The 15607-nt window shown below is 38.0% G+C and overlaps 1 protein-coding gene across 48 annotated transcripts in view; it reads left to right on the top strand.

The window, feature by feature from the left end:
• ZBTB20 (zinc finger and BTB domain containing 20) overlaps positions 1 to 15607 on the top strand; it is a 753858-nt gene that overhangs the window by 457916 nt on the left and 280335 nt on the right. For 6 of the 48 annotated variants that reach the window (XM_072723935.1, XM_072723737.1, XM_072723952.1 and 3 more), the window contains one exon: positions 7979 to 8093. The exons of the other annotated variants lie outside the window; for them this stretch is intronic. The gene's annotated coding sequence lies outside the window, so the exon portion shown is untranslated. The remainder of the gene's footprint in view (positions 1 to 7978; positions 8094 to 15607) is intronic. 48 annotated transcript variants of the gene reach the window in all.

The raw sequence follows: 15607 nt of genomic DNA, 5'->3' as shown, positions 1-15607 counted from the left end.
CCTGGTAGATTGAACCAGAAGAGTCTTAGAATCCAAGGTTGCCAAGTTTGGGAGGTAATGAGAATTAGCTAGAAAGATTTCCAAGAAAGCCTAAACTCAATTAACTTGCTCAGGCTAAGTATTTAAAACCTAAAGTTTGCAGTTTTCCAACCTGTTCTGATCTCAGCCAGACATTGGCAATCAAGAAAAAACGGTCCTTTTGTGGTACTGCAGCTACCACCACTGTCCTAGATGAAAACTACGAAACATCAGGGTGCTCACAAATGAAATCCCACCTCCAGTTCCACTCCACCAAAATGTCCCTTTTCCACTCTGAGCTATTTGTTCATTCCTGGATTGTCAATATCAGTTAAGTGTTGATCATATTCTAGAACATCAAAGTAATTAGCAATAAGGTGTGAAAGAGGTTTACGGGTTCACCAGAGAGATTTGCATTTTAAAAGAGGGTCTTGTTAAACACAAATGAACTTCTAATAGAATGTGTGAGAGATTTTTTTCTCCAAAGGATGGGGGAAGATATCTAGCTCTCTTTTTCAGCCCAGGATACCTTTTCCTCTCTGCAGTCTCTTGCCATTCACTCTTCTTTTTGTTCTACACCTTTTCACGCAGAGCATATTTAAAATTGAGAATGATTGGGTAGAGGGTTAATTGATAGAACCTTGTACAAACCGAAATATCTTGGAGGCCTCAAAATAGGTAAAGAGCTCCAATCTCAGAGGAGTCAATTTAAACATACCAAAACGCCCTGCATTCCAGTATTATCTCTCCTTTTAGGGTATTTACCTGTCTAATTATTGCGATGAAGAATAATTTATCCAAACTCTTCCCACAATTACTAAAAACTCTAAGGAAATGTCTTTTAAACAATGGCAAGGTGGTGGAAACTCAGAGTTTTTGTTTGTTTTGTTTTGCTTTATTTTGTTTTAAATGAAATCATTTGTTACATTCAAGTCGATGAAAAACTAAAAACACTTCCCATATAATTTTTGACATCAGGTAGATTAAAGGAATTAAGTCAGAACACCTGGGTATTTTTCTGAGACAGAGAATCTAGAATTTCAGAGAAGAAAAGGCAGAACATCAAGAAGATAGAAGAGTGTATCTACAGGGATCCAGGAATGTCTTAGAAAAATGTGGTGAGTAAAAAGAATATCTTTCTGCTCCAGGAACTATAGCCCTTCTCATCTAGCTCCTCTTACTGCCATGTTTCCCTTTTCTTTTGAAGCAAGATTATCTCTGTCAGAAACTACGAATAAAATATTTGACCAGAGTCCCGTGCTTTAAAGCTCAGCCTTTCGTTCTCTGGCCTCAATACACAAGGTCCTTAGTCTTTTCTCCTTTGATATTTGTGGGCCATCAATGTCCATGTACAGGGCTTGCCCAGAAATGTGATGAAACTGTCAGCAGAGAGTCTAAAGAGAGACCCCTGCCCTCTCACCTGTGGCTCAGTCTTAGCTGCTTTTAGCAGTTTTTCTTCATTCATACAAGTGTCCTAGAAATTGTCAAAGGGAAAAGCTGTTTTTATTATTTAAAAAAAGAGTAACTATATTGAAAATATGTCCCCCCTTTTTTTTTTACAGTATTTATAGCTCTTTCACTTCTGGTTTCTAAACTGTCCTTAAGGACAGTTTAGAAGGGGTTAATAATAATGATGTTCACAGAGATTATTTGAATTTGCCAATTGAGCAAATAGTTGAATTAGGTTTCACATCCAAGATACAAAGAATTTCATTTCAGATCTTGTGCTTTTTTCATTATAATAAATTTTAAGGGGAAATAAGCTTTCTTGTTTGGAATAGGGCTAACAAAAAAGCCAGTACTACCTAAAATTACGAATCCTAAATAATTCATTGAAATATGATTTTCCAAAATTACTCTCATTTATGTAAACTTTTAGATGGCGAAATCTCTCTAGTTAAATCATTGGGATTAAAGTAATAAGCTTTCAGTTTATTTCTCTCTTTACAGAAGTTAACCAATAGTGATTACTTTAATTTGCCCTACAGAGAGTGATTATCACTGCAAATGGTGCTATAAATAACTTTCCTTAAAGCTTATATGTAGATAGCCCCATAATTTATCATCCAAACTGGGACACTTTTGAGAGTAAAAGTGACCTGTATTAATAATTGTGCTTGGACAGTTGGAACTAGAATTATTCTGAGTAAACTGGGAGATATGGTTACCCAATTTACAAGACATAATCCTGATTCTGAGAGTGATGGGTTTTGAGTGAAAAAAAGCCAGCAAAATGAAAATCCATGTATCCGACCTATGACTTGTCTTGATTTCCAGCTCCCATGAAGTTGGTTGTTTTTTCTTTTTAAAGACTTTATGTATTTGAGAGAGAGAGAGAGAGAGAGCAGGGAAAGGGCCTGAGGGAGCCAAATGTGGGGCTCAATCTCAGGACCCTAGGAATCGTGACCTGAGCCAAAGTCAGACCCTTAACTGACTGAGCCACCCAGGCGCCCCAAAGTGGTTCTTAATAAGCACTATTCAACACTTCAGTCTCATGTTCTGCCCACAAGTGATGGAGTCTTACATCCATTAAGACCAAGTCAGAAGGAAAAGTGTCACCTGCTGAGATTCAAACCCTAATTTTTTATACTACTTGGTAGTTGGAAGTTCCCATCTAAGCTTTAACTATATAGTATATAACCCAGACTTTCAGACCAATAGACATGTTCTATGCAGTATTCCTCAGTAAACTTTAGTCACTTTTATAGGGGTCTAAGAGACAAACATTAAATCAACACTTGAAATTTTAAAAGGGAAAATCTATTCAGCAGCTAAATTGTTTTTACAGCTGACCAAAATAATATTATATAATGGAAAAATCTTAAGTTAGTAATTAATTTTTAAAATCACACTGCTAAAAAATAGATTTTTATATACCAAAGCTAAATACAATAGCATAGGGCTGTGTTTAATCTTAGAACAAACATCCTCATAACAGGCACAAAAAATAAATTTTATTTTGAAAAAAGATACTATTTATGAGAATGTATTGCTATGCATCATCAATGTAACAGTCTTCCAATTTTGCCTATAAAATGCTGTATTGAAAAGTGACACTCTGAGATGGTACAATCAACAGAGTAACACTACCAGAAAATGGTAGATGGAAAAAGAGTTTGACAGTTACTTCCAACTGTTGCTGAATTATTGGGAAATTCTTCAAATGAGATTAATTTTCTCCACCTAGCTTAAGAAGTATTTTCCTAGTCAGTATAAAGTTCAAATTAATTTCATTAGATTCCTGGAAAAAAATGTCAGTTTTTTGCAATTTAAATTTTTATGTGAGGTAGAAAGTTTCCCTTCTGGACAAGTTGCAGCCTGGAAGTGGTCAAATGTCTGGGGTTGGGGAGGGGGGAACTAATGAAACTTTGTTGTGGAATAGTTCACAAAGGAATACAAGATGTGTTACATAATGCAGCCCTTTGTTTGTGGAGGCTCTGACAAAACACTGCAGTTTGAGCTCAAGCTGAAAGCGGCCACCAAAGTCCTCCCTAACTCCAGGCAGCTCTGAGTCTTTTTCCCCACCTCCTGCTATGATTACTCTGGCTTCTGATTAAATCACACCTTATATTTAAGGTCACTAACCTAAAACGACCCAAAGCTACTTATTTCTCTGAATGGTTCCCCATTACTTGTAATATTTGGAAGGCTTGCAAATAGCTCCTGTCCCAGCTTTAGTAGTCTTCTCCAAAAGCAAATGCTCTAACAATTTCCTCATGCATGGGTTAAACCTCAGGTGAAAGATTTTGGAAGCTAATTAGCATGCTAAGGACTTGAGCATTTGGGTGAGTCACAGTCATGCTATCTAAGGGACAGAGAAAGTGTCTTTTTACAAGTGATATTTAACAAGTGCTGGTTCCTCACTGAGTTTTAATATAGCTGAAACGCCATTGCATTGTCTTCTTTGTATTTAATAGAAATCTTGTTTATATGATCTCTTCTTTAAAACATCCATCCCTTTGGGGCATATTCTAATGTTTTATTTCTTACTTAAAATACATTTCTATGAATTTTGGAAAATCTTTAAAAATGTCTTTTATTATATGAATAACTGAACTAGGCTGTAACAAATTCCTCTCATTGAACTTCTTATTTTAGACTCGATTTTTTTTTTCATTCTTGACCTGGTTTGTCTTTTCATATCTTAGTACAATTTTCCCCTTTGCTTTCAGAATGAGAATTTCATTACATGTATTGAATGTCTAGTATATATAATCGAGATGTGAAGCAAATGAGTATTTATTAAATGCCAAGAATGTAACCAATGTTTGTCATCTAGTTAGGAAGAGTAGTTAAGATAATTTAAATTATGAAAGTTATTTCTTGGTTAGAAAAGTGTTCAGTAGCAGAAATCTTGACCTGAGTGGTTTAAACAAATAGGGGTTTGTGTTTCTCACAAAACAGCAAGTCCAGAGGTAGGGAGTTGCTGGTGTGTGATAAAGTCAAGGCCAACATCTCTGAGGTTCTCTTTGCCTTTTGTTCATGCTTGTTGCTTTAGGATCACAAAATAGTTGCTGCAACTCCAAGCATCATGTCTATGTTCAAAGAAGGAAGAGGGGAATATCAGGTGTAAGGAAGTGTTGAATCACTATATTGAACACCTTGAAACTGTGTCAACTAACTGGAATTTAAAATAAAAAAAAAAGAAGAAGAAGAAGAAGGAAGAAAGGAGGTAGCAAAGGATCGCTTTTTACCCCTACCTTTATCAAAAAAGAAAAAGCTTTCTCAGAGGCCGGCAGATTGCCACAGAGATCTTTCTGAGTAGAACCTGGTCCCAAAGCCATCCTTGGTTGCTAGGGAGGCAAGGAAATCAGAGTCAGATTTGTCATAATTTGTTCAGAAGTATCATAATTCATCATGCAGGACTGGGCACGTTCCATTCTGAACAAAATAAGGGTCTGTAAGTAGGAAGAATTGGGGGAATGGATATTGGGTAGGTAACGGTGTCAACTCTAGCTAGATGGTCAAAACAAAAGGAGAGTTAATGTGGACCACAAAAACTACAAAATGATTTATGTGGAGGTAGAACAAGATAAGTAAAGCAATTAGATCAATGAAAGAATAACAATAGGACACTCCAACTAAGGGAAGAACAAAAGCTTAAAAGCAGGAACATATATGCTATATATGGGAAGTAGCCACTTCATTGTGAATTCCTTAGTTCTTTGAAGGCAGGAAGAAAGCCTTATTTCTATTTATTTTCCTAGTATCTCACACACAGTAGATGCTTATTGAATCACAGTAAATGAATGCATATAATATTCCAACCCAGAAGTCCAGACATGACTTCACAAATTATGGAGATAATAGAAGAGAAAATTTAAAATGTAGGACTCCCTTGACAATACCAGGATAAAGGCAAACACTAATACAGTCCAGCGATACTCCTGAGTACTTGTTGGGAAAGAATGGAACCTAGGATGCCTTAGCAAGGTAGAGCAAGGACGTGGAGGCTGAGATACCAAGTTAATAACTTGAGCTTGATCTTTGAAAGCCCGATTATGTTTCTGGAATCCAGTTTTGGTAATACACAAACAACAATGTCCGGCACTGTTCTTCTAACTCGTTAGAAGCACCAAGCCTGCTGCTATTGTTTGCTCCTTTTGCTCCAAGTTCTGTTCTCTTTGACCTTCAGGGATTTCCAGTGTGCTAGGAGCTTTGGAAAAATGCAAAGTAGCTCATTGGAGATTTCCTAGATTACTACTCTCCAACAATTGAAATTTTATTCGGCATCTGTTGTATGCCAGTCACCCTGCTGAAGTTTTTAGGAGATGATTGAAATAACCCTGACTGCAAATTATTTACCTTCTAATTAATAATTTAAATGTTTTGATTGATTTAAGGTAAAAGAAAGGAAAAAAAAATAAAACTGTTCCAAAAAAAAAAGAAAAGAAAGAAATCAAATCAGTCAAAAGGATAGTTTGACTGGCTTTATGGTTGTGGTACTAATTTAACCAGACAACTGATCCAAGAGTCAAACAAACTTGTTTCTGCAAATACTATACAAGTAACTCCCACCAAAGGGAAATTGCCTCTCTCACTATAGGGCTGCTTTTTTTTTTTTAATTTAACAAAGGATAAGGTATCTTGTCCTATTTTATTCCCCAAAATCTAGAATTTAAATTTGGGTTACAGGCTACAATATGGCTTAATAGTAGACCGAAATAATAGATAAAAATAATATCATTTTTGAATTGCACCTTCATGAATCCCACATAACTTCAAAGATTTGACACTAACCTTTTTGTTTGTACAGCCTTGATTTTACCTGAGAAATATGACAACAGATTAGGGGATAGGCACAGTATTAAAACAGGCAACACTAGTTAGTTGGCATTTCTAGCATACTTATGGTCTATGGCCATTTAATGAAGTTTACTTTGTTACTTTGGGTTTCAGCCTCCCTGGTTAAATTAGAAGATTTCAGATTTAGTTGAACTAAGAGTACTTCTTATTTGACAAAGGAACATCCATTTTGTTTTAATTGACTGAGTGATATATTCAGTGGCAGATCTTTAACAACTCCTCCAAAGACATAACATTGAAAATATTGCACTTGGATAAGTTAATTTATCTGGGCATCAGTTTTATCATCTGCCAAATGAGTTTACTGGTCTTATTCGATTTCTAGCTACTTTCAGCTCTCAAATTCTATGATCTTATTTTTCAGTTCAATTCAAGGTATATTAGTGTAATACTTACATAATGCAAACCAATATGGTCGAATCTGGATAGATACAGAGGTGAATAACATAATATTTTTATGTAAGTAGCTTATAATTTGATGCATTCAAGGTTGAGATGTCTATTTCCTAACACATCCTAGCTCCAAATGTTTGGGGTGTCATTTATGAATGAGGGTATATAATTTATTCCCAGATGGGTGCAGATTCATTCATCTGTCAATTTTTCTCATATCTGGATTTGAAGAACCCAAAAAAAGGGTCTGAACTATCATGTTAACAATATTGTGCATTTGTATCCCACCTTCACTGCAAAGAATTTAGAGCATTTTCAGAACCATTCAGAACTATTATCTCATTCATCCCTAAAGAAACCCAGTGCATGTAGAAAAGGATATAGTGCCCTAAAGTGTCCTCCATACTGGATCCTTCCTTGTTCCCTGTTCAAACAGCAGCTTAGCCATTGATGATTTCAGTTGTACCAACTGGGGGGAAAAGCATAAGGGAAGAACGGTGTGTGTGTGTGTGTGTGTGTGTGTGTGTGTGTGCAGCAACACTTGTGATAAGCAAGCTGTGTGTGGTACCATGATATAATGTTTCGGTGTTGGGGGTGCATTAAAATTAGAAGTGAAAAAGGGGCACCTGGGTGGCTCAGTTGGTTAAGCATCTGCTTTTGGCTCAGGTCATGATCTCAGAGTCCTGAGACAGAGCCCTAGTTGGGTTTCTTGCTCAATGGGAGCCTGCTTCTCTCTCCCCCTACCCCTCCACCCCCACTGGTGTGCATGCACTCTCTCCCTCCCTCCTCCTCTCTCCTCCTCTCTCCCTCTTTCTCAAATAAATAAATAAGATCTTTAAAAAAAATAAAATTAGAAGTGAAGAGAAGTTGGGGACTCCTTCATCAATCTAATTCATAAACATTTGACTATAGAGACCCAACAGGCATAAAGAAACCTGTACTTATGCTAGGTGAGAACATTATTCTAAACATGTTACCCTGAAAACTATGCCTACGTCTTGGTGTCACTTGGATTTTCCTAGCCTGCTTTCAAGAGGAGTCGGGAACATAGGAAATTTCCCCCCACCCCCTTTTTTTTAAAAAAACAAATCTTCCAAGTAGCTCCTTGGAAACAAGTGATTATATTTCCTTCTTTCCCTAAATCTTCCTAGGTTGTAAAAAAAAGTCATATCCATGTTTAGTCTCATGGTTTCCTTAGTTAAAAAATTTGCATCTGAGGCCTAGGAAAATGTTTGGCCTTCACAATTGAATGTTTAAACAGGTGCACACCGTACTGGGCTGGCTGAGGAAAGGTAGTCTCCTCCTTCTGGAAACCCTGACGTTAAGAGAATAATCCTTGTGTCGGCTTTCACAAGTGCTTGTGAAGGAAAGTTCAGGTAATTCTTAAATCTTATTACCTGGTTACTAACCAACTTGCCCCCCCCCCCATTCTGTGTTCTCATGAAGAAATTGATTTAATAGATTCAAGATATTATTAAATACATTCTGCATTAATATTATATGTCCTCTTTGAATCCAAGTGGCAATACAATAGAATTTCATTTTATAAATAACACCTTTCAAGCTAACACCACAGGGCACAGTACAAAAGAATCAAAATAGAACACAAATGCTGTAATCAAATGCAGACCCCAGGAAGGCTGATTAAAAAGGCATGTTGCTAGTAAGAGCAGCCGACAGGGTAAGTATAGTGGGTCAGAGCAGAAAAGCCTGCTGAACAGAAGGGCAAACTGAAATAAAACGGACTCGCCTGCCTGACTCACATGGACTTAACGGCTCTCCTTTGTCATCATCCCCCTTTGGACTCAGAAATCACAAGGGAGAGGTGTGTGTATGTGTTTGTTGGGGAGGTGGGGATCAATTGTATGTAGGGTCATTAGGTTTATCCGTATGTAGGTTTACTCCTCACACACAGCACAAAGGAGAGAACATCCTAAAGACAACTGCCTGCAGCTGATAGAGATGCCGCCAATGATTGTGAGACAGCCTGATGAGGCTTGCTTTGCTCGATTGATACCACTGGTTTTCAGAAAACACAACTGTGAGGAAGCAAGTAGGTCCTTCCCATAACATCAAGCACCGACAGTACTACTCCTGGCCAAGCATGGGGGAAAATAGGTAAATGAGTGAGATGCATGCTTTGTGGCCTTAGCCTGGTGATAGTCTCCGCTCCCTAGGACCCTCTTCTCGCAGAACTGCTTTCTATCTTTGGCCTCCCACCAACACAACCGTTCCTGATATCAAGGGTTTGTATTTTAAAACCCTACCTCTAATTAGAGAATAAAAGTTTCAAGCCTCTTTTTCTTTTTCTTTTTCTTTTTTTTAAAGATTTATTTATTTACTTGAGACAGAGAGAGAGAGAGAGCAGCAGCAAGCATGAAAGCAGTGGGAAGGGCAGAGGGAGAGGGAGAAGCAGACTCCTGGCTGAGCAGGGAGCCTAACATGGGGCTCAATCCCAGGACCCTGAGTTCATGACCTGAGGCGAAACCAAGAGTCAGACACTTAGCCAACTGAGTCACCCAGGCACCCCTAGGCCTCTTTTTAAAGGAATTAAGGACTTTGGTGAAACAGGGACAGTATTTCAGCAAGATACTTCCCTATCTATATGTAAAACCAGTTCTAAGAATCATCACTGTATACCTCGAGGAAAGTACCAAATTGATCATTTCCTGATGCTTCTCTATTTGATATTGAGGATTCAACAATATAAGACAGAAACTGTAGAAAAAATTTCCTACTAAATATATGATAATTTTTTTCTGAAAAGAGCAACCTATACTTAACAGCCTCCCCAAAAATGAGTCAACAGCAAATATGGATTCTGGAGTCAACAAAAGGAAAAGGGAGGAAAAAAAAAGGAAAAATGATAATTGAGACAATTTTTACCTCTCTTGAAGCTGTGGGTTTTTTGTAATGCTCTCTGATTATCCATTTAGTTGAAATTCTGGACTGGGATCACTGATATATAAATTTAAGTCAATAGCTTAGCATTTCTGTACATCTTTTTTTTAATATGCAAATTATAAACAATTAAAACATGAGCAGCATTTGAGGGTGAAAGGTTATTATACAAATACTAGTATTGCTATTTTTTTAAAAATATATTTTATTTATTTACTTGAGACAGAGAGAGTATGAGTGGTGGGGGAAGGAGTAGAGGGAGAAGGAGAAGCAGACTCTCCACGGAACAGGGAGCCTGACTACGGCGATCCCAGGTCTCTGATATCATGACCTAAGCCAAAGGCAGATGCTTAACTGATTAAGCCACCCAGACACCCTGAGTATTGATTACTTGTAATCGAATCTTATTTTCCTTAATTCTGACAGTGTTTATTCAGTTAGGCAGTCAATTTATTAGTAAAGATTAACAGGATTAAGTAAATTGAGAACAATGGATTATAATCAGCATATTATTTTTATAAAATATGTGACAAATAATTATAATTGCTAGTTATCAATACATTGCCTCTCAAGTCCAAATTTAGCCTTTCTTACCTTCTCTTAAAAAAAAAATATCTGGGATCCCTGGGTGGCGCAGCGGCTTGGCGCCTGCCTTTGGCCCAGGGCGCAATCCTGGAGACCCAGGATCGAATCCCACATCAGGCTCCTGGTGCATGGAGCCTGCTTCTCCCTCCGCCTGTGTCTCTGCCTCTCTCTCTCTCTCTCTGTGACTATCATAAATAAATAAAAAATTAAAAAAAAATATCTAAGTCCTTTAAATATGTTTCTTTTCCAAGCTGGTGTGAGTGCACTTTTGTCAATAAGGGGTTCGGAGAGACATTACAGGAGGAAAAAGTTTTCCTTGCTGGTTCCTGGGTAATCCTTTTGCAGCTTCCAGCAGTATGCATAGTTTCTCAAAGGCCTGGCTCCTCTAGCACACACATCTGCTTTGGTATCCAGCAGCTGAAGAACATGTAGCTTCTTCAAGGCCCAACGACCAGCAGTTTCCTCCAGCACCCACCACACATGCATGCACGCTCATGCATGCACGCACACGCGCACACACACACACACACACACACACATTAGGTAGTAAGTGTAATAGAGTGCCTGAGATGAGACAACTCCCTGTGAACAGCTTCCTTGCTCCCTAGAATGCAGATTTCCAGCAAGATCTGCTAATGCAACTCTCTAGCAATTTCTCTGCCATTCATTCATCAGTATCTGTACCTGGTCCTCCAAGATCTGGGTGCCATTCCAGGGTTGGAGGGAACTCCTCCTTGGGCACTGTATCTCAGCCCTACAAGTACCAGTTGCCCCTTATATTTGCTATTCTTATATAATTTAGAATTCTCTTTACTTCTTACTAGCTACTCCCTCATTACTGCAGTCTGCTGTTATAGTTAATAATTCTTTATATTAAACTTTTCCTCCTCAAATTGCTGTGTGGTTTCCCTCTCCTAATGGACCCTAATACATACCCAAAGAATATTAGAATAATCTGTATTCTTTGGGAGTATGGAAAAGTAAATATGATAAGCCGTCTCTTTATAGAATGGATTATCATTGATATAAGGCACCTTATCTAGGTAGAGCTAATAGATGAACAAAAATTTTTGAGAATCTGATGCTAGATTGAAGGATGATGTAATAATATGTTATATACTATTTTAACTATGTATCATTTTAAGGACCATTTTAAAATATTTTACTTGATTTCACTAAGAATGTCTTAAATGTGAACTATAATAAAGCAAACAACCAAAGCCTAGACTCAAAAATAATTTGTTGACCTTGAAAAGATGTTGCAAAATAACAGTGTGATGTGAATTGGTAGATTATTAATGCTAGGATAACAACATCCATCACTAACTGAGAACTTAGAAGGTCCTGAGCATTTTACATTAATTTATTGAATCCTCATAACAATAAAGGTGGATACTGTTATTATCCCTGTTTTACCAGTGGGAAAATAGAGGCCTGGAAAGCTTAAAGAATTGGCCTAGCATGATATGTGTGGTAAATTTCAAAGCCAGAATTTGAATCTAGACTTTCCTGTGAGCCCTGGTTTTTAACCACTGCACTTTGCTTCTAGAACACTACCACTGAAGCAGATAGCATGTTACCTGGGAGAAAAAACACAAAAACTTGTTTTTGTTGTGTTCATCAAATATCCAGGAAAAAAAAAAAAAAAAACTTCTCCAAAGTATCCCAGAATGTATACCATACTCTGAGATATATCCGAGACCGGCAATTTCTCACTTGTACCCAACAAGATATGGTCAAAACTAGATGAACACTGGTGATCCAATCCCCAGAACCAAAGTGTTAACAGTGTATCAAAAACCCAGCAGCCGATATTCGGAGCTGAAGTGAAGGCAGATGAAATATTAACAGCAGTTCTAGCAGCACAAAATGAAATATGAGATCCTGTATCAGAAATTATTAGTAACCTGTTAAAAGAAATGCTGAAAAATGGCAGTTACCAAATTAAAACTGGGAAACAGAGCCCAAATGGGAAATTTCGAAAAGTTTGGAGGAAAATAAATGACAGATTGTCCTCTTGGCTCTTATTACTATGCCATCCTAAATCCTACTTGGCAATACATGGTGGAGGTGAAATAAGAACTGCATCACTGCCAGTGCTGGGCCTCAAATTTGTAGTCCTAAGTGTCTGTGATGATGTCTGAGATTGATTGGAAAAGTAGTTGGAATTTGGTAGCATTTAGCTTTATCGAAACTGAAGAGTCTGGAGACTCTTATTATGAAAGGCTTCCTCTCATTTGTGAATTGGCCCCTTTGCTCCACTTTTGGATGGCTGGCTTCCTCCATGCCGAGCTACACTAAATGTTCTACATGGGAAAGTTATTCTCCTTAAACGCCTTCAAATTTAAAGCATCTACCTGGTTATGTTCGTGTTTCTGCCTCCAAATATCTAGCATCAAAAAAAGAGAGAGGTTACAAATACCAAATACCGGGTAGTAAATGAAGGAGATATTTTCCCTTCAGTAACTGAGAGCAGAGAAAGGACTATAAGCAGAGTGGTTGAGCAGTGGATGCCAGAGAGAAAAAGGAAATGAGCTATAGGACCTTAGAATCTTAGTGTTGGCAGAGACTATGGAGTTCATGTGGTCCTACCCTATCATTTTTCAATGAAGAGACTGAGACATGGGGAGTTAAGGGACTTGACTTGCCCTAGACACATAGTTGTTTACTGACAGTCAGGCCAAAAACATTTCCCAGTTCCCAGTCTGGAACTCTGCAGTTCAGCATGCTGTTGCCATCCTCCACTGAAAATTAACACTAACCCAGCCTGGAACATAGAAGAATTCAGCATCTGTGGGGAACAAGAAACATGATGAATTTTGAGATGGAAATCAGTCTGGGACAAGGAGAAGGGAAATGGATGATCCTGCTTGGTTGTGACTCATTGGCCAAGCTTGTGCAAGACATTGTGTGTCAGTTTACACCCCCGTGCTTTCCCACAAAAAATAATAAAACCTTCAGTTGTAATCCCCCAGAGTTTATATTTGATGCATTCAGATTTGATTTGCTTAGCAAACTCTCCTGTGTGCTGGTTATCTGCAGGTATAGATTGGTGGCATTGCTATTGATCCCTGTGATTTACAGGAGCCTAACATTCTTTCTCTAGCAGTAAAATATGTTGGAGTCTTCTCCATAGGACACTCCTCACTGAGGATCAGATGTAGGTTCAAGATACAAGACTTATCTTCTGTTAACCCTTGTATTCTATTAACCTCATGGAGAACTTGGGCAATATATGGGCCTTTTAATTAGGCTTACAAGTTAGGTGAAAGAAAGGAAAGAAGAAAGGAAAGAAAAAGAAAGAAAGAAAGAAAGAAAGAAAGAAAGAAAGAAAGAAAGAAAGAAAGAAGAAAAGAAAGAAAGAAAGAGAAAGGAAGGAAGGAAGGAAGAAGAAAGAAAGAAGGAAGGAAGGAAGGAAGCACACACAAATATTTTTTTTTAATTTGGAAGCACAGATTAATTTAAAGCAAATCAGTAGCAAAGAAGAGACAATAAAAACATCTCAATAGGATTCCCTGTGAAATAGCAATACAGGTATTTTAGACCAAATATTTTTCAGAATAGAGCAACCGGAAATGAGAGAATCAGACAGTATGATGAAAACTGCAGATGGAATGCTTTGCATGAAAAGTGATTATAGACAAGAGAGGGCTCAGGAGTGGGTAGGCGTGGAGTTGGGAAAGAGGGGGTAACTGAAATAAGAGAAGATAATGCTTGACCAGGTCTAGTAAAATATTCCCTGCCACAACCACTGTTCCATGAAGAGATTGAGCCAAGAGGCCTGAATAAACTAACCTTAAGTTCAGAGTTGCCATTATTGTGGGAGGCATCAGGGAGAGCACATCCGGATTTGTGTTACACAGTAATCACTGCTGGGTGTCAGCATTCATCAGCCAGATGGTCAGACCCACAATTAATCAATTAGGCTGGGATGATCAACTGGACTAAGTTTTCCCCTTCGGTAAAAAACCCTCATCATGCGGTCAAGGCCAATAGCACTTTTATCCTGTTGCTTTTGGAGACCCTTCTAAAAAAAAATCCCTCTTTTCTTTTTTAGGCTTCTAGTTAACTAACTAGACACTGTTAGCTTCAAGCTGCTTTGACAATATAGATACCCCAAATTGAGACTTTAACACAATAGCGTCTCAATATCCTCTGTGTTCAAGTATGTTTAACACACCCAGACAGAAATAAGCTTTTTAAAGCAGCATTCTCTGAGGAGCGTTACCCAACTCATTTCACTGGAGCCTTCATATTGGTTCCACTCAATCCAGTGGAACAACACTGGAAATGGCCCTTTCAGTGGGCACTTGGGAAAATACGATGATCAAATAGAAACAATAGCAATTTATTGAGTATTCACCGTGTGACAGACACGGCTATGGTAAGGACTGACAAACACTGATTCAGCCCTTATAAATAATTCACCAAGGGTGATAATACTCCATTTCAAAGACAAGAAAATCGAGGCTAGAAGGTTCATCTGCCCAAGGCTGAGCATTTCGTAAAGATGTGTGGAAATAATTTAGTACGCTCCAGAACGAAAACTAAATAAAATTCACTTTCCATTTACTGACATATGCATGCATCTCTAAGGGATAACAATCAGGAAGATATAGCAGGTCCTTATTATTCCTTGTCAAAGAACTTGGAAGAAGTCTTTTACTAGTGCCTCTCTACTCTGTAGATCTTACTCTCTTTTCATGCCATTCTTGCTGTACACCAGCTGCCTTCAGATTGCTTTCTTCCTTATTAGGAGGCCAGAACTCTTATTTGCTGGTAATTCTCGGTCTCCACCTCAATCTCCTTATCCAGATACGGTTCCTCTAAGGTTGTTTCAGATACTAAGATATTTCCCTATCTGGTGGCTCATAGGGCGGTTTGCCTCCTCCCAATCAAAATGTCTATTACTGACTGATCTATTTTATGTTGTTTTCCCCTCTGATATTTTGTTTTCCCTCTCCCCTTGCTATATTATGGCAATACTGAATGGGGAGAGATGTTGGAAGGTCCTGTTGCTGGGAAGCCTCTATTTCTGATGACCCCATTGAGTAGAAATACAGACACCATGTCATATTCCTTTGTGTTTCATCATTGAGCTTGGTCCCCTCTTTTCTCTGTTCTTCCCTGCCTCCACCCAAGCTCAACTTAAGGAGTACCTCTCTTTAGCCATTTTGTGACCAGTATTTTTTTGCAAGTTATACAAAGACACTGTGGACTCAAATGTACATCTTTGAGATATCAGTTCTTTATTTATAATTACATTCTAGTATTGGAGCGTGAGGCTTCTTGTTATTTAACTGCAGTGCTTTGCTTTTATTTGCTTGTTTTGCTACTTACCAAATTGGGAAAGCAACACCCAAATGCCAGGATAGTATATAGGGTAACCACTATTTCTTAAATC

Source organism: Vulpes vulpes, chromosome 1, assembly GCF_048418805.1.
Source record: "Vulpes vulpes isolate BD-2025 chromosome 1, VulVul3, whole genome shotgun sequence".
Taxonomy (NCBI): domain Eukaryota; kingdom Metazoa; phylum Chordata; class Mammalia; order Carnivora; family Canidae; genus Vulpes; species Vulpes vulpes.
Note: the sequence above shows the minus strand (reverse complement) of the source record. Positions and strands in the feature narration are given on the sequence as shown.